This window comes from Scatophagus argus, chromosome 7, assembly GCF_020382885.2.
Source record: "Scatophagus argus isolate fScaArg1 chromosome 7, fScaArg1.pri, whole genome shotgun sequence".
Lineage (NCBI taxonomy): Eukaryota > Metazoa > Chordata > Actinopteri > Scatophagidae > Scatophagus > Scatophagus argus.
The window spans coordinates 12,528,216-12,555,369 of NC_058499.1; the positions used below are offsets into that span (position 1 = coordinate 12,528,216).

A 27,154-nucleotide genomic window follows, 5' to 3' on the forward strand; every position below is an offset into this window, starting at 1 on the left:
TTGAGTGCTATTCAGGCCAACATCAAAGCTAATAATAATTGTTTACTTACTTCCTTACTTGGCCAAAATAGACCCAACTGTGGCATAATGCTGCACTCTTCCAAGGTATATGTTTAGAAAGGGACCTATGTTTCTGAATGAACTGAAATACAAGCCAAGCAACACTCTCGTCGCTAAAAGTCTCACTTCACACTTCATACACTCACACTTCTGCTTTATTTGGGGGGAAGAAGTGCACTGCTGCAGTTTGGCTGAATGAAAAACTTTTAAGAACACCAGTGAGAAATAAACCACTAAATAAACACCTTTAAAAAAAAAAAAAATCACCTCTTTTTTAAGCTTTATGGTTGACACTTGCACACTTTAAAAGTTAATGTTGTCAAATCAAAATAATAATAATAAAATAAAAAAACTATGAAAAATATGCAGAATGGATTAGCTTCATCTTTACGTTAAGAGATAAATACATGTTTATTAGAACACAAAAATATAATACTAGTTATAATAACAATAATAATAATAATGAACAAACATTAAAACATGTCATGTTTTAATGTAAAGACATATTTTAGCTTGCGTTCTTGTCCTGTAAGTTTCCTCCTCCCACACGCCGCTGCCACATTAGTGGATAATGGGATCCGAAAATGGAAGCTAACTCATTGGAATTAAATTTATCAGCATGTGCTCAGAGGTAATAAGCTGTCAGTTATAAAATGAAGATTTGTATTTAGATATATGATAGGAAGAAAAATGAATAGGCAAAATAAATGAAGCTGCTTTACAACTAAATTACTTATTTGGAGCCAACAGACCACGAAGAGAATCATGATGATGACAATGATTATTGCAGATAATATTTTCCCTATGGAGGTGAAGATAGCAAATATGAAATAATTATGTAACGTGGACTCACAAAGAGTTAACAGGAGGGAATATCTGCAGAAATATTTTGATAGAAGGGACCAAACCTTGAGGCGTTATCAAACATTATAATGTAGGAAATCTAATTAGGACTGAGGGGGGGATGTTACTCCATGATGCACTGATCAAAACCAGACTATGTAAACTGCTAAGACTGACACATGGCGCATTATAAACTATAGACATCACCACTAATATTAACCATCATGACATAGTGCTCGTTGTACAAATTTTGTATGTAAAAACTATGTATAAAACTTGTTTAAAATGTTAAAAATGTGTGCAATCTTCTGCCTAAATCACTCTCACTTTAAATACAGTTACAGCACAGTGGAGAAGCTGAATATCCATTTCAAACCTGAACATTTCACCATAGCAGGATTTCTATTTTTAAAAGGCTGAGCTGATGAAAGCTGGTCTAAGTTACACCCAAGCTTGGGGCTAAGGCAGCTGTATTTCAATTGATTAGGTACCCATGCATGATGAAAGTTTTTAAAAATGACACCGCAGTCAAAACATTTCAAAGGAAACAATCCCAGCTGCATGTCAGCATACTGCAAATGTGCCAGAAACCACATGAGAGAATTAGATAAGAGGAAAGTGAACACAACTGGTTAAAACAGAGGAAAATTCAAACACATACAATTTAACAATATATGACAGTAACTGTCTTATTAGTGCTTACTTTCTTCTGATTCCTCAACAACTAATTTGTTGTTTGTCTGATATGTCATTTTGTTTTTTACAACTGACTCGATGGCTCTGACTTGTTATTATATACCTGTTTTGTGTACCACGTATTAATGAAACATTTCTGCAGGAACACAAAGACTTTCAGAGCACTCTGGATGGCGTTGTGTGTCGAGCTGGCACGTTGGCCAAGATTTTAAAAGAAAATGTTATCTATAAAAAATAAATGTGTGTGAAGCCATAAAATTAAAAGCATCCACTATTTTGACAACTGCATAAACCATTTGTGTGTAGCAAAGATGCACAGCTGATACAATCAGAAAGCTGCTGTAGGTTTTCATATACATCACTTATCGATAGAGAAAGAGATGATAGATATGTTCTTTCATCCAAGCAGGTCGGTGTAAACAAGTAAAGCAAAGTGTATTAAAAAAAAATGCTGTGTCTATAGGGCTCATGTGTGACGCCTGTCAAATCATTAAAAAGGAGAGGTGCTGTTATCAAATGCTTGGGATCAGCAATAGCGGTGGCACATCACTGAGATGAGGTATGTCTTCCATGGGGGCAACTTGAGGGCCTTTTGTGAATTTATAGAGTACGATAAAATCAGTTTCATATTTCCCCACGAAATCGGCTGATGAAAGCAGCCTGAGAGAGAGAATTACATAGCAAGAGTTTTGTCACTAGACTCATAGGCTTTATAGGCTGGGAACTGAAAAAGGTAATGAGAAAAGCCATGCTGCTGCTGGTTGGCTGTGTTTAATAAGTCATCACGTCTCTATCTATTGTTAGTCGCACAGGCTCCACCAAGATTGTGTTTTCACCATACTTAATACTCTGCAGCCAGCAAAGCATTTCAATGGATATAATATATCCAGCATAGTGGAGCAGGCTGGCAGCTTATAGCACAGACACCATTACACAGAGTCGTGTGATAACAGTGAACAAAGAACAAAGTCTGAAAAAATGAGACTGTTCTCCAGTTGCCTCTCTTCTTGAAGTATATGTGATTGCAATTAAGATAGATGTCTTTAGAAAAGGAAAAAAAAAAGCCAGTTCTGGTAGTACTGTGCAGAACTAAGAGAAGTAAAACCATCCCTCCCTGCAAGTTGCACACTACAAGTATGTGTCTGTGCATGTGTGTGTGCAAACACACAGCATTCAGGCAGCAGTTGACAGCCAGATAAAGAGTGATGTAAACGCTGCCATCCTCAGGATACCGAGGATGGTACTTGGCAGATGTATTTTTTTTTCCTCGTTTTTAAAACTGGTTCATCTCATAACTCATCAAACTAACTCCTGCCATCCCAGTGATCTCTTTATTCTTCTCACAGATTTTCTGTCTCTGAGTAAAGTCGGCACATAGGCAAAAAAGAAAAAAAAAAAAAAAGCATCCTGAAGGAAAACGAATTTAAATGTGAGTTGATGATGAACGGTTGAACTGATTTTCCTACAAGAATTAAAGCTTTGTAACGACACTTGACACACATTTGATGAAAGGGAGAGTAAAACAAAAAAGGACTATTTTTTTTTTTTTTTTTTTTTTACAGTTTGTGTAATTACTGTATGACACATACAATGGGCCATATTTTCCATTTTGACAGCCCACTACAAAGCTATCTTTTGTCTTTATGTCATTGCCTCTGGGCATGCATGAAAACAGCACTATTACTACACTCAAACCTGACCAGACTGTTTGTTGTACACATTTGTACACCTCAATCTACTTACATGAGCAGACCTGTTTTAAAAGACAGGCTTGTCAGACATTCTGATCAGCAAGAGTCAGTCAGAGGGATTTCTGAACCGCGTGGAGATTTTAACATGGAAATTGGCTTTGAACCCCATCTGCACAGGTCGGCACATCTTTGGGCAAAGCTCTGCTACTGCTGACAGGGAAAATGAACCATCAATTCCTCATAATGTGGCCTGATTATTATCCTACTTACCCCCCACAAATTTAAACTTAGTGAATTTCTGCACCCTTTGAAATTTGTAAACTCACATACAGGAAAGTCTTTTTTTTCTTTTCTTCTTCTTCTTTTTTTTTTTTTTAAAACAGTTTCATTGAAGCACACCAATGTAGCCAATTCCAACATAAGCAAAGTATGTTAAAAAAAGAAAGAAAGTAAGAAAGAACACTACTTGATGGTTTTAACAACATGCGTCAATATGTCACACAATGTCCAATATATGAGAAAAATCCTCGTTATCTGCTTTCAATCTGAGATTAAATCTTCATGTTGAATAAGAGTGACTGACAAATAAGTTAAAAACCAAGAAGACTTGAACTTTGATTGGTTTTGAAATTTCCTTATTATGAAAATAAATATCTGAGTATCATTTTTAAATTTAACAAAATTTTCTGGCACTGTGAAATGATTTAAAAATATATCCTACCTGTGTAGTAATGTTGATTTCAGACCCAAAAAAACAACTAATAATAATAAAAAAAACCTACACCAACGAACAAAAAAAATAAAGAGTTATATATTAGACTCTTGAGAAGTGAAATGAGACTCTGACTGTGACACATGATACAAACCAGAGCAAAGTTTGAATGTGTGAAGTGTGTTCAGCGACTTCGGGAAGGGATCTGTCAACGTCCAATCTGGGATGTCTTTATTTGACATGATTGGTTTTGTTATGTTCCTTGAGTCAGTCCAGCCCGCTGGTGTCCCTTTCACCCCTAAAAGCAGCTGGGCCCTGACCCTTGCGGCACTGGCCCTCAAAGCCGAGCTCTTTTCAGCTCAGGCGTATAGGGAACCTCCCTGTTCCCTCCCACCGGCAACATCCCATTCAGCTACAGAGATAACTTTATTCATCTTGTGCATCATTGTATCCAGTTGAATGCAGAAACTATGCAGACACTCGAGTGAATTGAACTAGCGTGCGTGCACGTATTAGGGACAGGAAAGAAGGGGAGGTGTTATGTCTTAATTTCTTCATTTTGACAGAAAATGCATGCGTGGCTTCACGTTGAAAAACCACCTCCAGCCCTGTCATTTCTGCACGAGAACTTGTAGTTTACCTGAAGTATCACATCTGAGAAGGCTGGTGTTATGATTACACGTTGCGGCTTGAAATATTGTAATCATGGCAGAGATTTCATTATATTTTGACAATAACACCACTGTCTGCAAATAACTTGTGTGTTCTACCAGTGATAATTTCCATAAAAGTGGTAAACAGCTATTTTTTTCTCCCCCTTTTTTGCTTTTTATTCTGTAAACTCTCTGCTCTCCCATTTCTGATTTAGCGATGTGCAGCTGGCGGAGACAGTTGAGCTTATTTTCACCTGCCTTACACCAGAACAGCACTAGGACCACCCTGCTCTTCTCTCATCATTCATATTCAAGCCAGGGCCTCTTGACAAGTCTGCTGATCTCACTCAATGTTTTGTGATTTGGACAATACGTCTTCACTGTGTGGGCAAAAATGCTGAGGCCATCACACTTCTTGAGGCCAGTCTTGTGAGACTCAACTCAGGCAGAAGCTCTGAATTATTCGTCCTCTGCGAGAGTTACGCTAGTCTGTGGATCCGCCTGATCCCAGTTAAGTCTGCAGTCAGAGTACAGGCTGCTGTGTTTCTATACTGATATGACCAAGACTCTATTTTATATAAAATTCATACTGAAAAAGTTGCAGAGAGAGACGTAAAAGTTGTTTTTCACACAACCCACAATTCAGTTTGAACATTATGCTGCTTTTGAATCTTTAATATCAGTGACTTAGAGGTTTAAACTGTTTATTTTGATGATGTTTTGAACAGAAAATCAGCAATAAGGTCACAAGTACAAAGTTCACTTACAAGTGTTCCTTATAGTGAATTTTGCTATGAAATGTTGTAAAAACAGAGCAATAATTAAGGAAATCTGCAGTGAAATACTGCAATAAATTGGACATCAGTCATCAGACCTGCTGGATACAGGATGATGTCGTTTCACTGTTTAATCATGTATTTGATTCAATGGCATTTCAAGTCAACAAACAAATATACAAAGCTTAGAATACAACAGATACAAGTGTGGAAAACTTCTGTCCCAAACTTATCCTCACCACTATTAAAATGTAGTTTTCTGATACATGAAGCGCAACGGTAGTCAAAAATATGACTCTTCATAAAGAGCGTGAATATTTGTGATGTGGCCACTGGTAAAAAAATCCTTTTGGCGATTTCGATATCTAAAAGAGAGAGGTTTATACATTAGCGCTGTAGTTGCAAAACACTGTTGATATTCAAATGATTATTGTGCAAAATCCTGGATAAGCTTCTGTGTGAGAGCTCTTCTAAGTGCCTACAACTATTGCTAATTCCCCTCGCCATTGTGGGCTGAACAAAGGCCTTAATCCCATTTCACTTTTGCAGAAGGCTGGGGCTATTTTCCCTCTCATAAACCAACAACACTCCCCCTAGCCAGCGCTGAGAGGTTCTGAGAAAGGGGCCAGTGTGTGTATACTTCAAGGCTTTTTTGTCCAACTTGGCTAGTGCTCTGCATAAACTTTTAAGTGGTCCCAGTAGGCCTCAGACACCTTTTGGCAGAAAAAATAAGCTACCACAAACTGTAAAAAGGAAACCAAACACTCTCTTAACCTGGACAATACAAAAGAAAATATATGAAGTCTTTTATAACTCAGTCTGGGCCTGGACTGCAAAGAGTTAACATGTTTTTTTTTTCACGCACAAGCAAAGGAACTTTCATTCTTCTGAAAGCAGCTCTCTTTCTATGCATTGTAAATCCTTTAATACATTATTTATAACATGGTGGTCCACTATCAAAGCAAGTGAAGTAGGACAGGATTCAGTTCTTACACTTTGTAGTTTAGCGTTAGCTCGCAGCAAAAAAATAAAACCACTTCTCTGACTTTGACATAATATTTTCCTTTGTAATTCAACTCACTTCACTCCCACCTTTCAAATTTAAGGTTTAATTAAAACAAGTAACAGTTTCAAGGATTTTGCCTGCCCATTCAAGTAGAACTGCATTACAGGATCCCAGCTTGCAGAAATACAAGTACTACTTTTACAATTACTAGTGATAACAAAAAGACTATCTTGTTAAAATTTGATGCACCACATACAGACTATTTAATCTCTACTTCAGTGATAAAAACAGATGAAATACATTCTAAATATAGGAATTATGCTATGTAGATATCAAACATTTCATACATTTAATTCTATCAATAACAGTATAAGCAGAATATTCACTACTGTACAGAAATGGTAAAGCTCCCTGGACGAGGCAGCAACGCCATAAGCCCAGTTGTTTAGTGAGCAACTGATGGCTTTATTCAGCTGCTGTGTCATGCAGTGCATGTGAACCAGCATGCATACCAGCATGTGGCCTGTGTTGGCTCATGTTAGGTGTGTAGTTAGAGGGTCTAGTTGCACAGCAAATACAAATCAGCCAGGAATTTCCCTCAACAGCCAGACAACCCGTCCGCCTTTAATCTTAATCAATTAGACACCCATGAAGTGCAAACAAATCACAAACCTGTCAGTGTACACAATACAGTGTAAAGAATCTGCAAATTGCATGCAGTGTAGACAAGCTGCACCCCTTCCTACAAAGCTGCTGGGCTGACTCCTCTAAAAAGCCTCACATCACCCAGATCATATTTGTGCCATTGACTTACAGTGTAATAAAGAGGTTCTCTTTGCTAAGATGCCCACTGGAATCCAGAACTGTTAGCTTAATATCCACTGGGACCCACTGAGGTGAGTGTAGGCTTTCACATACGATACTCAGTCCTGGAAAGTGATAGGCCTTTGCTTGATGATAATGGTTTGTAACATCCCAAGATAGCAAAATTTATCTCGGGCAAATGTGGCACTAATGATATTTCCCTTGCTCAAGTTGACAGAGAGAAAAGCCATAGTTAAAGTATTATTAAATTTTTACACATGCATACAGGGAGTCATGTATCAAATTCTACCAACTCTTATCTGCATGGAGGACCACCTGAGGCTTTTATAGGGGAATGGGATTCAGGGAGGGATCACTTGCCCCACCTGCTTTCCAGAGGCTGGCTATCAAATGAACATTAAGGAAACGACAAAGGTGAATGATAATAATACTGCGTTAAAAAACCACCATGGTCCAAATATGGGATCATGAGTTAAAAAAAACTTCTTCTTGCTGTGTAGTTTTATACATTTGGTTCATTTGCCACGACTGCTGTCTTTCCATGACCTAAATCAAGTATCTTAAGTTGCCTCAGACTAATCAACTGGACAACGTAGGAATAAATCATTTGGAAAACTCTGGCAGCGAACACTCAAAAACGTTGTCACAGAACGTCATCTGGGTTTTTGAGAAATCGTCCAATACCAGTGGACTATCTGGTGAGTGGGTTGTGCAAAAATGATCTTTGCATGCAACATGTTGTGAGTTTCCCCACAGAAAATGTCCTGGCAGTCGAATCTGGCAGTCAAATCATCTGCAGGTTGTTCTGATTCAGTTTACTCATATTCATTCAGTTGAATACTGCAAAACCAAACCTAACTCTGCAAACTCATTCATCAGGCTTTGAATGCAGTGAATACAGAACCCTTCAAGAGGGAGTTTAAGAGTGCCTTTTTGGTATCTGTCCTACAAGTTGGATATACGGAAATATGGCCTTCAATGTCATTTTCCTACAGAGGCATGACTTTGATTTCCCATCACAGAAGACGTATTAGTTGACAGTAGAAAAGTTTAAAGTTAAAAACGAAAACTTTTCAGAAAGAAATAAAGATTACAAATTATTTTTCAATCATTTTTCAACACAATACTTTAATACACACAGTCTACAGTTTGCTCAGAACAACTTGCTATTGTCATTTTATTGAAACTGTGAACACTGTTGTATCTAAAACATTAACCACAATGAACAACTGAATAAAAAAACTTGCTCCTCTGGGTGGTGTGTGCATATGGACATAAGACGTCAATTCATTCAAATAACACAGATACTGTTACAGATGAGAAGCTGCTAATAAAATAAACAATGCCTTATAACACTAAAGTTACTGGTGTTTGCTTGTAATCATGCCATATAATCTGCGTTTACTTCTGAAAAGTTGTATGAAAATCATGTCTTGTCTAGTCTTTAAACTGTTCAATACCAGCCTGTATATGACATTTAACTGTAGTTGTGTAAGGCAGATCATATGAAAACGCTTCCTGGAGCCAATAAATCCAACATTGGAGAATTTCAGTGAGGACATACAGTATGCTGTACTGTGGCTCTCATCTACGCCAACTTCAGCGTTGTCCTGCCATTGCCCTGAATTACACACATGATGTTTGTCAATTTAAAAGATCATTTCACAACTCCAGAAAGTCATAGCTGTTCATAAAATAATAGAAGTACAAGACTATAAAAATACATAATTAGAAAGACCACACCACAAAGACCTCCTCATTTTATACAATCACCAATGTTGTATAGTCAGTCCTGTATGCTAGCTGGCATAGCTGCAGCTATCAACATGACCAGACCTGTAAGGTTTTTAACCACTGAATGCTTTCTCTGCTGAAGTAACAGCTATGCTGGTGCTGCTAACGCATATTGTGAGACATGAGAGGTGAAGTTCATAGAAAACTGAAAACGGTACTTCACTGTTATCACTATGGTTACATCCAGTTTGATCGCCCCCCCCCCCAAAAAAAGAAACCTTCCAGACAATCAGTATTTCCTACACTGATACATAGAAATAGAAAGGTTATTTCTATATTTAAGTAAAGTGCTATTTATTGGTCTATTATACAGTTGTCTGCATGATTGGATGATTCACATTTAATTTGAGGACTTTTTATTCCAATTTTTAATTTTTCTGTTTGTATTGAGTTAAAACTAAAGAACATTTTTACTGTGATCTGACATCTCTGTTGGGCATGGGTTGACATATTCATTTGTGATTGGTGGAAATTCATTCTGCTCTAATTATTAATCCACTGAAATGCTATTAACTTGTCACAGCAACCAACACCCAACCATGAGAGGTAAATTCAATTTTCAATTTAAGTACACTTCAAAAACTGACAATCTGGAAACCAAAATCTTCTGTGTGTCTGGTTCATAGCAGTGTATTTGCACACTATATTCTACATTCACTGACACAACACTGTCCAAAGTTGATTCTCACAGCTCTCAGCAACTGCTTTCGGCAAACAGGCTCTGATAATGAAGTGATCGCACTGTCCAAAGCTAATGGAGACAGCCAGACATGCTAACAAACCTAGATATTTTTCTCAGGAGTTGACGGACACAAAAAACAGAAGACACAGCAGATCAAACATTTGATTTGTTGTAACATGGCCGTGATGCAGCAGAAACCTGCCAGACGACTGGACGCTGAATAAGGTTTTAGTTCAACATGCAAAACAGTCCAAAACCCAAAGACTAAGTGGACTATACTTGTCCTTGCTGTACGTGTTTGTACTCCACTCGGTACACTTTTTGTTTTGACCTCAGAAATGCTGTTCTCATCCAACACATTATGCAAGCTACAATATAACAGCTGCATCTGCAAATATTAAAATGTGCTATCACATACACTAAACAGTTAACTTTCTGAAATAAGATACAGCAGTATTACTAACTTCTTCTCGAAAACTGCATACACTATCTAAACTATTTATGCAAACAAAATAAATCTAGAGATCCTCACTTAGAGATAACTCATGTGCAGTCAAGATCTCTGACAAATAACTGAAAATATCAGTTTCTTTGCAGGGCTAGCAATCAATTTCATTGTGTTTAAGGATTAGGACAGAAGCGAAAAAGAAAAAAAAAAACAAACAAAAAAAACACCTTTCCTTTTGTGGTTCCGTATAAAAATGCATATGTCTCACAGATTGTATAATACAAAAGAACCGCTCAGCCCCAGTAGCTTATTGGTCTTATTAAGGTCTTAACTGGTGTGATAAGTTGTAACATCTAGGCAGCCATTAAATAAAATCTCTTATCAGGTGTTCACTCGTGAAAGAATTAAGCGGTAGTTTGGTAAAGAACATTTTCACCTCAGAGTTTAATTAATATTAAAAGAGTGGCAAAACAATAGCCCCACTGCATTTGAAATCTTAACCCAAGGTGCCCTCATTTGGAGTGCCTAGCATATCTCCATGCTGCACCAGTCTAATCTATGGCATGTCAGCGTGACCAGGTGAAAAGTGGCGTTAATTCTATATTGGAGCTGGGCATGTGTTGAGAGCAGCAGAGACAGGTAGAGCATGCCATGGGAGTCAGCGTGTGACCTGACAGGGATTGGCAGGCAGGGTGTTAATTGGATAGGTGCGCCAGCCCATTTGTGTTGGCCATCCCATTGCAGAAGACATTGTACCAAGTTCTTGACTCCCAAGACAAGCTGCTGTGCTCTTCTTAGACATGCTCTGAATTTAGCCAATGAAATTATTTGTTTCCCCACAGCCACGTGACTTTCCCCAGACACAAAGGGGGATGGGAAAGACAATGCATCACGAGGTAGAGTCTCTCTGCACTAAAATGGAGGTTATTTGGACTGGTGACAATTCAGTGTGCGTGTGTGAAATTAATTCTTTATTTTATCAACAAGAAAACAGTATACTCTGTGAAGTGAGTTTTAGCAGCTGGACACAAGTTTGCTTATAAGTTAGGTCATAAAGTCAAAGATGTTTACTAGGTACTAATTTATTATTAGTTTTTTCATAAATGAAACTGTGCTTTCTTTAATTAGAACATATTAGATTTAGAAGTTAATCAACCCTAATTGAAAGAGATATATTGTCAACGTATATTGAATTGGTGGCAAAATTCACTTAAGTCTTAGATGAAAGTTTACTCTGCGATCATGATGGGCAAGTTGTTGATCGCATGACAGCTGAAATGATAATGCTAAAAAAAAAAAACAAAACACCAAAAAACAAACATACAACGCTTGTGTGTCACTGCTGGTACCAGCAAGTTTCTTTGCATTTGTGTGGTGTTTTAACTTAAACATTACACTGTTAACTTGTGCTGCTAACTCATGAAGTTAGTTCTTTTGGAATCAAGCCTGCTGTTTCACTAAAACCAGTAATATTAGCTATGAAAATCGGGTAGAGACACTTTGTGCCAAAAACATTTTAGGCAAAGGTTATTCAAGAGAACAAGTTTTTTTATTCAGTTGCTTGAAGAGGTTCAAAAAAATTTCCATTGTGCCTTCTAATGTATGAAAATAGTTTGCTTTATTACAGTCTGTGTGTGTTTCTGTAGCTGCCTGAAAGATAAACCTTTTAGCCGAAGCTTCAAAAGGCTATATAGTACATGTCAAATGTGTCATGTCTTTTCTGAATTGCTTTGTAATGAACAGTTTACAGTTCACTCTTCATATTCACTCTGCTGGTTCTTACTTTGTGATAATTTGGCCTAAAGATTAGTGAGGGTTTTCGCCTTTGTAATGTGAGGACTGCTGTTATCCTTTATGGCTACATTTAGCTGAACACAACAAAGAAACAGCTAAGCAAAGCTGCAGCGGTCGTGTCAGTGTCAAATGTTTTACGATTATGAATCATTTCGTTTTAAAGCTAAAGTTGCACCCTGATTTTGTCATTTGCATCGCGCTGTTCACCTTCCAACAGGTGAACGTGTGATGTCCAACTTTAAATATGTGATGAATTTGGATTCACATTGGCATATGCTGCTTCCGACAATCAAATGTAAAAATTGTGTTTTAACGTCGAGTTCTTTTTTCTGTCTGAGAAAACTGATGACAACACGAGATGAAAAATGTTTGATCCCCAGTTTTGCTTTGCACACTGGCTACAAGCACATCCCTCTCTCTGCTGTCTGGTGTGCAAACATGGTTGAAATTACAAAAGCTTCTGCGCTGCCACCATCAGTAGTCACTGATTGCATTTGTTAACCATGATTAATATTGACTGATATTTTCTACAGCACCATGAAAATATGTATGCTGAAATTAATAAAAGAAATATCAGTTAATGGATTTTAAGCGCTTTAATTTGTACATTTTGGCACTGCATTGTAAGGTTTACTTATCTTCTTGTAAGTGTACTGCACATAAATATTATATTATTAAGTAAAATGTTTAAGATATTCTTGGCCCCGAAACAGTTTTAGAAATTTTGTGATGAACTGAAATGTAGACGAAACAGCAGATCAAATAGAAGTTCTCCATTTCCGGTTGATTTTCAAGTTCCTTAGTTAACATTAAACACATAACACACATGAGTCTATAATTCTGCCATCCTTTGACAGGGCTGGAGACGTGTGCTGTGGTTTTGTTTGAACAAAAACACTGTAAAATGTGCTAACGATCATGACCAACAGAGTATTTTCTCCGCTGGTGGTTTTATTTGTTTGTACAGCACTAAGTATTGAAGTTGTATGACTTAGAGAGGAACAAATTACCGCTAACAGGATGTTTAAGCAAATGCAAAATGAAAAACGGGTAAAGAAGGCTGTTCATTTTTAATATTAGAAAACAAACTTTGCATTGCGGTTGTGCTTTGTGGGTGCAAATGCACAATCGTACACCGCTATGCAACATGAACCAGTGATGCCTACTTTTATCTGAATATGAATGCTCTGCCAATACAGCAAAGGGTACACACAACCTTCAATTTAACCTTAGCCATTGTGTTCGATGTAGACTAGCCCTTCTATTGTTAAAGATGCTGCATCTTATATTTTAATAAGCAGAAGGATTAAATTAAACCCCATGCAGTCCAAATGGAATGGGGACTTTTGGACGCATTCATGCAAAATGTGTCTGGAAAAGATAATTCCACTTAATGGAGGCATTTAAAGAAGTTGGCTGATGCCTCTGCTGCAACTTGGATTATACCATGTTTTTATTTCTTTCTGCTGTCACAATTTATCTTAAAAAAAGGAGAAGGGGTGGGACTCAACGTCAACATGAATGTTTATTACAGCGTCCAAATTAATAATTTGATCATTTTGATAGAAGCAAAAAAAAAAAAAATAGTGAGATTTTCTACATTCAGAGAGGGTAACTAATGAGACATATTAAAATCAATTAATATTATTATTATTGTTGCTATTATTAGCATTGTTGTTGTTATTATTACTGTTAATATTATTATATTCTTTGTCATTTATTCTTATTTGTCTCTTTTTTCTTTCCATTTCCTGTCACTATATAGCGTTGCCTCAGTCGGAGTTAGGGGCCGGTGTGAGCTGTCAGATTTGCGGGGTGATATCTCAATTAAGCAAAGTAGGAAAATCTATTGTTTATGGGGGTGTGAGAGGGTATTTCCAAGCCGCAGGCTTTAAAATGGGAACAAGAATGTGTTCGGTCAGCCTGAACAGCGCAGGAGGATTTTGGGGCGGACTCCTCCTTTGTGACACATGCAGCATAGACATAATGAATTATATTATAATTACAAAGCACAGTCTGTATAAGTGGACAATATAGATATTTGGCTGGGGGTGGAGTGTGCTGCTCCATAGAGACTGGGCCACTCCAGACTGCATTTCTATTCAGATCACTTTAACTTAGACAAATCTCAATATGAATGAATGGGGCTTTGTTTGGAAAATAAAAACATTTGAACAAGACAGCATCATCTTCTCATAAGCTGGGGGCACCCGAGCAATTTTAAGCATGTCTGAAAAAGACTCTGAGCTGCCGAGATTTTACAGGTTTTGGACTTTGTCAAAAAAGCATTGATTACGTATCTATTTATAAATCCAAAACAACAGAGAAAAAAAATATATACAATACACATTCAATAAAAAAATGTTTGTTGGCAGGAAAATGTCACGGTTTGTCTGGGGGAGCGTGCTGTGTGTGGTGAAGGTGGAGGTATATTGTGGAGAGATTGGGCAAAGCAGAGCGAGCAGAGAAGCAGAGGGGAGTGAAGCTGGCAGTGACTGAGAAGATGAGGATTTGACGGCAAGGTGACAAAGAGTTCAAACAAAATGAGGCTTGTAGATTAGCAGCACTCCCCTCGGTGACAGGTGTCATCTCTTGGGGCAGTCTGTCACTCTGCCTGCTGCCACTCTTTATATAATATGAAGAGAGAGAGAGAGAGAGAGAGGAGGAGGAGAGGAGGAGGAGAGGCAGCACCACTTGCACCTCACAAGGCACAGCCTAGCCTGCTCTACCTGCCAGTAACCAAGATTAAAGCCTACAGTAAGTGGCAGAGGGAGAGCTGGACGAACAAGAGAGGAGTCAATGTTTATCTACCTCACAAGCGACTCTGCTTTAATGACTTCATCAGAACCAGAAACTTCTCAATCAAAGTCGATGCAAAATCACTTAGTCAGGGACATTATCTTTTAACAGTGAAACACTAATGTCCATAATTACTCTTTGACACTGCAGTTTGAAGGTATTCTATTCAGGCGGCCCAGACGGCTTTGAATCTTCTTTAAACCTGTGCCATATTACTCAATCACCACGCCTTCCTATGTCAGGTATTTGATTAGCTCCATTAGCTGAAAAACAGATACGAACATCTGGTTATTTTATCCATAAACAGTTTCTCAGTGCAATTCACACAATATCTACTGTATTATGATAAATCACAAGATGACACTTAATTGTCCATTCCCAAAGCCTACAAATACAAAGTGTGTGTGAATAACGTTACCCAACCACAGAGACCAACATATATAAATACAAAGAGGTTAAGGGCAATACTTACCAGTAAACATTTACTACCACCCAGGAGAGGCAACACGCAAAGAGAAAGCGGAACAGAGAGCAGCAGAGAGAGAGAGGAGAGAGAGAGAGAGAGAGTATTGTTCTTTTGTAAAGACTCTGTGAGTTTCGCCCAGACCCTTAACAAGTCAGTAATACAGGAAGGTATTAACTAAAGCTCGGAGGGAGCCAGCTCACATCATCCTGGTGACATGCAGGCTGAGACCTGCTGCTCTCTGCCCAGGACTCCAGCCATCTGCTCCACAGATTGCACTGAAACACACACAGCAAGTGCTGCTGCCACCCCTCTGGGTGAGAGAGTCACCAGAGGGTCAGCTACTTCTTCAGGACTTTCTCCCTTATACGTTTTGACTGCTCTTACTCGCTCATGTTGATTGGGGTCACCAAGCAACGCAACTAATAATCTCATAATCTGCACTGAGTGACAATCTACAGTATGTCTGGCAGACAGTGGGAGAGAGTGCACAAAGAGACGGGGCGAGGGAAGAGGAGGGAAGCACGAGAAGTATTCTGGTGTTTGTTTTTGACAGATGAGGGATGCCCCCTATTGACTTTGTCAGGGAGGCTAGGAACAGAGGTAGAGGGAGTAAAACCTGAGAGCATCAGTGACTGCAAATTGTGAAGAAAATAACGAGAGTGCCAGTGTTCTCAGTTACAACCACAACAGTAGGAAATCGGTCCCTGAGATTATATGGACAAAAGAGAGGCTCGGGCTGAAAATTCAGATGGCCAATATACATTTAGGTTTTAAAATATTCATTGCACAGGGGATAGAAGGTTATGTGCGTATTTGGCGCCCTCCGGAATGGAGAATTCTCTCTGAATAACAATCAGGTTGTATAGAATCAGACGTATAATGAAAACGAAGATGAGTGGGAGATGGTTTTAGCTACGTAGGACAAATTTCTAGAGTCTGGAAGAGAATCAACTGTGAATGTATCAGCCCAATAATTATAAGTTAGACGCAAAATAAAATATTAGAAAAATTTCCGACCCCATATTTAATCTATTTTTTTCTTAAGCGACTGATTCTCTTTAATTCAAAAATGTTTTGCCTAAATGAATTTCCTGATAAGAAATGATTCTGCACACTTGCAGCGTGACAGCATCTGCGCCCCGCACACTGAAAAACAAGTCATATGCAGCACAGTGCGTCTCCGGTCTGTGAACCAGTGTCCGTTGGGGAAATCGACCACCCTGGGCACAGTTGTGTTGGAGTGAGTAATGAGGCAGTCTTTCCACGATGGCTGATAGAGGCTCCCATTAACAGCCATGCTTCAGGGTATTCTCTGTCTCTGTGTTGTGGAATGGAAATGAGATCTGATAGAACCATGTATAATTTGTTGTCACATCAAAGTGACACTTATTAGCTTTATTTCCTTATCACTGTTACATCTACAGTACCTCTGGGTAAATATTTCAGTAGATCAGACTGCTGCTAGCTTGCTTTTGTTATGTGCCTCTAAGTATAGCAGTACTCAACTGCAACTTTCATCGACTGTAGTTCTGTAACAACTGGTTATAGAAACGCATGTCGTCTGTTGACGTTCTTTCAAATTGGGTACAATGAACATACTTTAACCCACAAATAGATTCCTTAAAAGCTTATATCCATCACTTCAGTTTACTCTTTAGGAATAGTTTGCTGTCATTTTCCTTATTCCTCATCTCCAAAGCTTGATAATCTTATTAGTAATGTCATCGTACAATATGTAAAATTTTTTTGGCGCTACATTAGTTTTTGATATATTTTATTCATCAGTCGTCATTGCTCACACAGACACACACGTTTGCTCTAGCACACAGATGCATGAGCAAACACACATGTTTTTTTTTCCTCCCATTAATCTCACAGCTATGCTGAAGTGGATTATTTTGAATTTATCCAACAGCCCTCTTCATATCTTTGTGACTTTGAATTGGGATATTGCAGGATGGCCCACTATCAGAGCAGAATTATTTTCCCAACTCCAACAGAAAACTGAGCATTGAAGGGCTATATTTTACCACTGCATCTATAGATGTGCTGCATTATAACTCATGAGTGGCACCTCATTTCACACAGCCTAATGGCTTGACACTGAGAGCACACGGGGGATCCAGGCAGGGGAGCTTCCCTTCATTTTTTTGGTCGAAGTTTTATGAGATACAAGGATTAGGGTTGATTGAAAGTCACAGGCTGCTGCTGCACAGCACTGCAGTATGTATGAGGTTTTACATTAAACTTTCCTCACTGATGACTTAATTCTATTAATGATGCACAGAGACGCCCCACGTTATATGACTTTGATTTATGTTTTTACAAGTTCTGCAGGCTCAATTTGCTGCAGGGAATAAAAACCTGACAAGTCAAAGATAAGTTCAGATGTGGGTCTTTATGTACCCCCCCCCCAACCACCACCACCACACATACAAAAAAAAAAACATAAAAAAAAAAATCAGCCCAGACTGCAGCAGCCATGTGATATTTAACTGATTTAGATAGAGAGAAGCAGACACTGAGGCACAGTCTACTCTTCAGTGAACTTATCTTACCCGCCTGGATGTGACAGACAGTGTAGCCCTCTAGCTTAGTTGTCATACACCAGCGACCAGTCAGAGCTCGTCAGGTTGCATGATTGTATAATTGTGTTGTGACACCTTGAACCCGCTGGTGGTATATAACCATGTTAATTTCCTGATAGCACACCGTGGGCCGCTGGAATCAGAGTTATGATGGGTGTAATTTGTGCCTCCAAAGGCAGAGTGAAAGGAGCGGGTCATCAGCAGGATAAATACAAATTAAAATTGATGCAGGTCTCATTTCTGCTTGACCAGTTTGTGTTGGGAGGCTGCACAGAGCTAGGAATGGCGCACTTGCCATTTGTGCCATTTGGTCTTCCATTTCAATTCAGGGCCTGAAGGCAAAACTCAAAATCAAATGTACCTGGCCAAAGATGTGCTGCTGTATTACACGTTTGATAATGAAGCTGGGAAGGGTGGAAAAATGCCTGCTTTTACAGATCAGAAACCTGAGTTACGCCACTAAAAGGATGTTTGTCATATGAAGTTTGTAACCTCTAATTTCATGTCAAATCTCCCAAAATAAATAATATTAAGAGGAAAGCAGGAAATAAAAGAAAAGAAGCACAGAGATAGATTTTTTATATTTTTCCAATATAAGCAGAAAAAAATTGAACATTGGACACTTTAGATGAAAAACTAGTGATTTGTGAAATAATGTATGAGTGACAGTTTCATTTTGATTTTGTATTAGCTGTTAGTTGCTATCTCTGGGTGTATGTGTACCCGTGTGTTTATGTGTGTGTGTGTGTTTCTCATACGTCCAGCAGAGCCGAAGAGGCATCCTCCTGAACTCCTGTCACTACTTCTCTGACAGAGAGTTCAAGAGCTCTTCATTACAGCCTCTGCGCATCTGAGGGAAAGAGAAACAATGCTTAGAGCCCGATGCACATAACCTTTCCATTCAATCAGCAGTTCAAACTGTCTCCCACTACTGCAAATCATTCTCTTTCCAGCTAGTCAAGTGCACCACTGAGTCAAAAAGCCTATGAAAAAAATGGATAAAAATATCTTCGATAGACAGGAACATAAACGATCATTTCTGGAATAAACGCTTTGATTGAAGCTCTGATTAAAGATGGGAACGACAACATCATTGTAACCAGTGCCTATGCATTACCCATCTCAGTCTGTGATATATGCGTGTTTTACAAAAATAAGTGGTAAAACTAGCCCGGCAGCACAATGCCGACGTGAAACAAAGGCTCGTCAGTAATGTTTTATACAAATCCACTGATATAATAATTATACTATCCCCAGTCTTTAGTGGAGGTTGATTGTTCTTGCTGTGAGCTAACACACTTAATTGTAGTATGCAAATGAGAGCAATTACAAAGCTTTTAGGTGAAGAGATGACAGCTGAGGTTGGTTTTATTGGAGGCCTCACCCAGTTGTCATAGAAACCACATAGAATAACGCAACTGTCAAACATATAATCTCATGATATGTCCAGAAATTGCCTCCACTCTATCTGTTGTTCCGCGAACTCATCCATATGAAAAGGAGATTCTTTGATTGCTGAGCAAATTGTCAATTTGTGTTGTGCAGAGGAAGAGAGGGCTCGTTTGAGAGAAAGAAATGCTGGAATGGAATCAATTTCCAAATCAAAGCTTCAGAAGGATGTAAAATAAGCTCGCGCACGCCGTCCGAAATGCTTTGAGCCTTTTTCGGTAGTGTCAACAATTAAACGCACGTATCATAAAAAGGAATTTCCGACAATTATCTGAAGGAAAATATTTTAGAGCGCTCATTCAGCACGCGTCTGTTTATAGAGTGAAGTTTATGTCTTGAGCAAAGAGGGCCTCCTTTTTACATGTCATTTATTGATACACGATAGGTTAGGTATTGATATGTGGCCATGTTAATGCTAACAAATGTAAATCAAAGAGTCCTATACACCGTCTGCACTCAAACAGAACAGGGTGTATTAATGTGAGTGCTTATTGTCACCTTTTCCGTCCACTCGTCACACAACAGACCTAATAATGATGACTGCCATCGTCTACAACACAGGACGCTACCTTTCCAATTAAAAACATTGCTGATATTTTTTACAGTTATTTTGTTTAAAATATATGTACATATTGCTATGTGATGGAGTTACGCATTTTTTAAATTAAATACTTTTCTAGTATATATTTTTTATTCAGTGCAAAATTAGACATTCGTTCTTCAGCCCAAATTACAGCCAGTGGCACAATCACCGCTGCTGGAATGCAAAACAAAAAGTTGCTGCCTAAATTTGATCAAATTTTCTATAACAATCTATATTACAATTACTCTTGTGCAGGCTTTCATGAATTAAATATGAGTTGTGTCTGAGAATGAGATGTTATAGAGGTAAATGACAAGAGGCAGCCTGTAATTGAGGTGGTGGCAACATGGGCCTACTGAACTAATCCCTGACTCGGTCATGTGACGGGCTGCTCACCAATGGCGGGAGTTCTTTTCACCACAAAGCCAGGGCAGCTGGGAAAATTGATTTCTCATCTGAGCTGTATTTGATAGCTTTTGAAATCAAAAATTGAAATTAACTAACCTACGCCCCATCATTACAAAAGAGCAAATTAAACTGTGCAACAGCGGTTCCTCCGAGCTCTGGAAGCCTGTGATGGAGACAAATTTGTAGATGCGAGCTCTTCTCAGCCCGAGACTCCCTCTCATGTGTTCTGCCCAGAGTGATATTAAAAACAGGAAATACAATGTGCCCTGTTGTCTTAAACCACTGAAATAATGTTATTTTTAAAACTGAATTTATAAAGCAGTTAAAGCACATTTTCTTCATCTGAAAAAAAAAAATATATTCAAATAATTTATTTTGTCATGTGGTTTGCTTTGTGAATGGCATTTTGTTTAAATTTAATTTTCTCCAAATCTAATAATTTCTAATCAGTTCAGTAGATTTGTTTGCTTCTTCAAATGTACTGTAAAAGTCTTGGTAGATAAAGTAATTTGCAATTAAAGTTGGATGTTTAAATAAAATTGAAAGTTATATTTGGTTTTAGTTGTACTGATTCAATTGAATTATAGTACAGCACTTTATTTGCCAAGATGTATTCGCTATGAGTGACTAATATATTATTCATTGTTAGAGCAATGCAAACAGCAATTTAACACGCATCCAGGAGTAAAACCCCTTTGTGAGAGTGAGTGAAAGTGGACACGATGTGAAGCGAAACAAGGTAGTTGACTGTGTTGACAAACGACATGCCGAAACAGATGTTCCTGCAGGTGGACATGAAGATCAATAGGCGGCGGAGAGAAGCTAGATAGTTACCTGAGCTGCTGAAACTTGTAGCAGATGTTAAACAGACTGATGCCCTGGAAGGCTGATCAATGGACAGGAGGCAGATGGAGGAGAACATGGAGGAGTGCTGGGAGGCGCTGTTAGCAGAGAGAAACATAAAATAATGGGAGTCACATTTGATATGCAGATGGGCGCCTGTCCACAACGTTAACCCATCAACAGAAAAATAATAGGCTTCAACTTTGGGGAAACTTCCACTTCAGCCAAAACTCCGCTCCCTTCATCAACTCCTGTGTCATGCTAATTACTGGTGAATTTCCCTCGTCAAAGTCAGGGTCCTGTAAAGCTGATCATTTGTCCCGTATCATAATTCCACACAGGTAGGTTGGGGCATCGTGATGACCATTATCCGGTGCGAGAAACCAGAGATTCAGCAGTTTCTCTGGGCTAAAAACTTGGCTAATTAGCAGTGGTAAGTGTTAGTGTCAGGCTGTGATCTAACAGACTATCACCTTTACCTCCATTAGTGAATTAAATACACACTGAAAATCCCAAAGCATCTTTTGGCCCTCTCTACTTGGTAACTAATGCATCATCAATCTTATTTTACAAGCACATATGACAAGAAAAGCATGCATGCAATGTCATAGTTAAGAAAAAAAAATATTTTGTTATATCTATATATAATATATATTATATATATATCTACAAATACAAAAACCAAGAAATCTAATTCAAAACACTCATTTGACAGTTTGAGCCCATCACATAAATTCATAAATTATATTTAGTGTATGACACAATGTTGATCATGCGGTGAAAAATTATTTTCTCTTAATTTCCATCAAAATCAACCTCCGATTTGCAGCTGGTAGCGGGTGGAACATCTGTCTCGGATCTTCCCTCAAATACTATACACCTGCATGAGCGCACACACGGACGCGCTTACTGTACACACGTACAAGCTTGTGCGCACACACACACACACACGCACAAGTCCAGATCTTCTGACATCCAGTGTCCCAGTGGCCCTGCTGTCCGAGAAGCAACTTGAACTAGGCGATAACCTGATAGACTTTATCTTGTCTTCCCTGGGTCTCAGTGAAGCCTGAAGAAGACACTTCAACTGCACAGCATCCCCCCAGAGTCCTAACCTTCCCCTCATCTCTCCTCGCCGGCATCGGTGCCTGAGAGCTGTCAGCGGCCTGTTGCTTATTGATGTTTCTGCATGTTTTATGTCTTTCTGAGATATGACGGCCCTGACACAGTGCTGATTTCAATCAGCTTGCCACATACCGCAGAGAGTGACAGCTGGGTAAAGTAAGAGGGACAAAAAAAAAAGAAAAGAAAAAAAAAGAAAGAATTGGTGGGGATGTCATTGGCTCTCAGATCAGCTCCGGACTTGTCTCTGACCGGGGATTCTCCTCCCTTCTAATGAAAATGTTTCATTCACATCTCTCATCTCATGCCTCCCTCGCTGATGAATTCAATAGAAGAAAAAAGAGAAACGAATGGTGAGGGAAAGAAATTCAGCTTTTGTCAGATTGGGGAGGCAAGAAGAGAGGATGACCCCTGAGCCAAAGGTTTTGACACTGCATCAATCCCTTTAGGGGTGAGGCCTGCTGGACCAGCTCTGGCTGAAGATTACTTCAGCACATCTGAGGGATGTCTGCTCTATCTATTTCACACGTTCTATGCAGAGGAGAGCCTTGTATGCTTTGGATCCTGAGCTGCCCAGTAAATTAGGTCTGAGATCATTCCATGGAATGAGGGGAGCTATCCAGGGCAATTCAACTCCAAACCATTGACAGAGAGCTTACTGAATCCCTGGAAAAAAAAAAAAAAAGGGGAGACACATCTAGTCCCTCTTTCTCTTTATGATGCCAACTAGAATGTACCGTGGGTAATCCCAATAAGGCTCTTTACTTGCAAATTCAAGTATATGCACACATGTACCGATAAGACGCTCCCACGCAGCTTTCTCACATACGTTGTTATTGACAAGCATATCACATCTATTCAGCTCTCTGCGCTTTTGTCCCAGTCCGAAGTAATCTTTGACTTGTTAGGTGGTGCGATGTTAAATATGATGTGGCGATTACTGCATGTCAGAAAACATGTGGGGGTCATATAGATGGCAGTTTTATATTGCTAGGTAACAACTATTCAAAAAAAGGATAATAAAATCTATATTCTAAATTCTACATTTCTTGACACTGTTTTTCTGTGGTCATCAACAATACTTCTTGGTATTTATGTTGTCCGTGTGTCCGTTTTCCACAGTGCTACCTCTGACTTTAACTTAATTTAAACTGGACTTGAAAGTAGAAAAAAATATCTGCAAGATCTCATAGTCTTTTCAAACCTGTTTGTTCAAATCTGATAAAGCACAATTTATTCCCTCCTGTTTTCACTGAGAGATATCAAATTAATAGCTCTAGTCTGGGTACTTTACTTTGAATGCACGGTCATATTTCACTTTCAGTTTTTTATAGAACACAATTACTGTGGCCATAATGAGATTCAAAACAAAGACTAAATTAGCTGTCATTAAATTATTTCAATTTCCTTACCCTAACAGAAGATTGTGACAGGTGTCATAGCTGCTGTTATGTTTGGCTTCGCAACATGTTATAATGGATAATTGATCCATCAAAAAACATCAAGCCAAGGCAATAACTGGCTTGAGACTCGCGTACTGAACATGCAGAAAATCGAATTTAACCCCATGTTGACTAGGACACTCCCCTGCTCTGTCGATCAAGCATGTCTCTCCTTGACAGCTCTGTTCGCATGTTGTTAAATAATCTAAAGGGAAAAAAAGAAACATGAAAGAAAAAGCAGTCTCAGAGGAACTGTCACACAGAAAGGAAAATGCCATGGGGGGCGAGGAATGCCTTCAGTCGCACAGCTTTTCACATTTTAATTTCAGTCTGCGGGACTGACTCATGGTAGCGCCTGAGTGAGTGGGTCCTGGGAGTCAGGGCTCGCGCTGACCCCTGAGCAAAGACAAGCCCAGAGAGATGTCAGCTGAGAGCTCCTGAGGATCACCAGGCTGCCAAGCGCTTTGAAAGCTGCTGCCAATTCAGCCTAAGTTTCAGCTGAATGGTCGCCACAGAGAAGGGGAGCGACAGCAATAAAAACAGGTTGCAAAAGCAAGAGAATTTGCTTTCAAAATGTATTTGGCCTTTGACCTTGCATCCAACCTCGTGGCCTCTGTCTTTGAAGCTGAGCATATTTTTTGAGAGACACTGAAAGAGGGAAGGGTTTTAGGGGTGGACTTGGGGCCTGTCAGTATAAACATATTAATAATCTGACAGCTTCATCTGCTTTTGAGGACTAGACTTGACAGCTTCACAATGGCCTGCGCTGTAGTCCTTCTCGTACATGTCTAGCTTTCCTGTCTGAACAACACAGAGAGTTTATTAAGACATCACACTCCTGTGAAGTATTGATTTTACACCAGTCTCTGTCACTTACTGTATTAGCCCAAGCAGGAGCTCCAAAACAAACTATGACAGCTGCATGTAACCTGCTGAATATGTCTGAGAGAATTGCTCAGTTCAGGTAAATTCGCTTTTTATTTTGTTGTATGTCTTTAATCTGATATTGCCTGACCAAGTCCCATGATCAAATACAAATACACATAAGAAAAATGCTTTGATTTTTTTGTTTTTGTTTTTTTTTTTTAAGAAAAAAAAATTCTGATTTTTTTGACAGTGACAAATAAAGGAGAAAGAGATTGTTGCAATTAAATTTCTGCAGCTCAGGAAAACGTGCGAATGCTATCTTGAACAAAGGAGGGGGATGTGCATCTGCCTGTGGAAATGCGCCCCGCCTCTCAGACAGCGGGTCTGTCCGTGGAGAGACAGAGGCAGAGAGGGGTCAGAGGGAGCACAGGTAATTGAGGTGTCCCCTCCCCTCCCTTTTTTCCAGGGCTTCTCACCCCATCCTTTCACCACCCCCCACCCCACCCCACCCTATCCACACAGCGGGCACAATTACGTTCCCCATCACCCCACCAGCTGGCCCCCGTGATCCCACACTTCTTACTAAACGCGACTCCATCGGCCCTTTCCCTCTTAACCTCTCAGCACCCGCTCTGAGGGAATGGTAAGGCTGCACACAAAACTGGGGGAAAACGAAGTCAGACAGTTCTACTACTTTTAACACTTTGGTTTAAAATAATAATAAAAAAAGAGAACTTGAGTTAAATGCAGGTTGTGCACTGAAAATTAAACTGGGTTTACCACAGGTGTACTGAGGCCTACTGACAAACAGCAGCTCTGAAAAATGAAAGTGACTATTGAATTTGGGCTGTGGATTAGTTAAAGCAAAATATTGTCGTGCGAGGTAACAAGACACTGTGCTGTGATAATTACTTTTACACTTTAAATTAGAAGTAATATGACACATTGAGAAAGATTTGAAGAAAATTGATAAATTCTACTTTCAGTGCCTGTCCAACATCTACCCTGCTAACAATTTAAATCAAACTGTAATAGCTATCAACATGTATGTTAATTGAGTGGCTTGAAATAGATTTCAACACCCGAGTGTCAGTCTGATCATATTTCTCAAACACGCTCCGAGTGTCTCTTGATAGACAGTCTTTTCACTCCATCCTTTCACATTAATGAGTGGGAAGACTCTCCTGTGCGTTATTACCTGAAATAATACCATATGGTAAAATGTAAACAACATCTGCATATTCATGTCATAACTTCATCTGTTTAATTAGTTCCAGCAAAGCAGTTTACCCTCTGAGACCCTCCCTGTCAGAGCAGTGATGGTAGAGCCGTGCCCTGCTGTCGGTCCTGACAGTCCTCTATTGTTCAGTTGACGCTGCTGCCCTGTCTGTTTAATGCCAGGTGCATCTTTACAGGCCACGGATCAGGTGAAGTGAGTTAGGGAGCTTCTTTCACACTGATGCCAAACCTGACACGTCCCTCTTTAGCAAGGAGACCTACAATTATTTGAAGATAGTCTGTTATATGTAAACACGCCTTGGTTATAAGCCAAACTTTCACCAACTGACACCATCTCTGACATGCATGAGCCACTGCAAACACACAGCTACCACTCTGCTCGGTGAGATGCATCTGTTTTCTCTCTTGATTGTCTGAGAGAACGTGATTCACAGTTTAGGTCAATCACATGAGTAAAATAATACCGGATACTGTGTTTTTTTCTATTTAAATGTTGTCTGAGGCCGATTCAACAGACTCTCGCCACAAAATATAATTTCTACAAACATTACGCTTCTTTGAATTGGTGGTCTTTGATATATAACCCTGCTTCACAGTATTTTTGTGCAGGTTTCACTTGGCAATCACTGTTTTTGTGTATTATGAAAACAATGCTAGCAGTGCCACAGAAAGTCACATTTTTAAATGCTGTTTTTCTTGTTATTTTTCTGGGAAACTAGCAATGAAAAGTCCCACAAACAAAGAAAAAAAAACAAAAAAAACAAAACAAAACAGGGCACTGTGGTATGGGAAGCTCGAGTGGGCATTCTCTAATTAAATTCTCCTTCATCAGGCACTCGTTTGTGCACAAGCATTAATACTTTTGACCCCATGTAGCCTGAACACTAACATGCCTGAGGAAGGAAAAAGAGGAGGGAAATGAAAGAGAAAAACATGAAGGAATATCTTATTAGGGGAGTCAGGCATGTTTTGGCCCTCGTTTCTTGATGGCTGCTCTTGGTGTCGCGACCTACTGGCGTCTAGCTAATACGACAGTGTACGCCATGCCATTGTTCTCAATCAATAACTAATTATCAAAGTACTGGCTCCGACTTGTATTGTCCTCTTTGCTTGGAGCCCCTTGTTGTGGACTGAAAGACAGAAAGGGGGAAGAAGGGGGGAAAGGAGGGTGGCTTTTGGCTGCACAGTGATGCTGCCGCCACAACATCCTCGCAAGCCTTTCAAGATACACTGTGCCGTCAGTTTGAATAACCATCGCCTACTAATTGATATGAATTAGAACAGAAGAATTATTGTTGCTGCTGAATGTCATAACGATATCCTCAAAGTAATCACGGGAGACAAAAAAGGGAACAGCACAAAACACAC

General features: G+C 39.2%; 1 long non-coding RNA gene across 1 annotated transcript in view; it reads right to left on the bottom strand.

Moving 5' to 3' along the window:
- Positions 1-18,396: 18,396 nt before the first annotated feature.
- The window catches only part of LOC124062133, a 68,010-nt gene continuing 59,252 nt past the window's right edge, over positions 18,397-27,154 (bottom strand). The window contains exons 3-4 of the long non-coding RNA XR_006843867.1: positions 21,108-21,214; positions 18,397-18,683 (exon numbers count right to left, since the gene is read on the bottom strand). This is a non-coding gene — a long non-coding RNA (uncharacterized LOC124062133). The remainder of the gene's footprint in view (positions 18,684-21,107; positions 21,215-27,154) is intronic.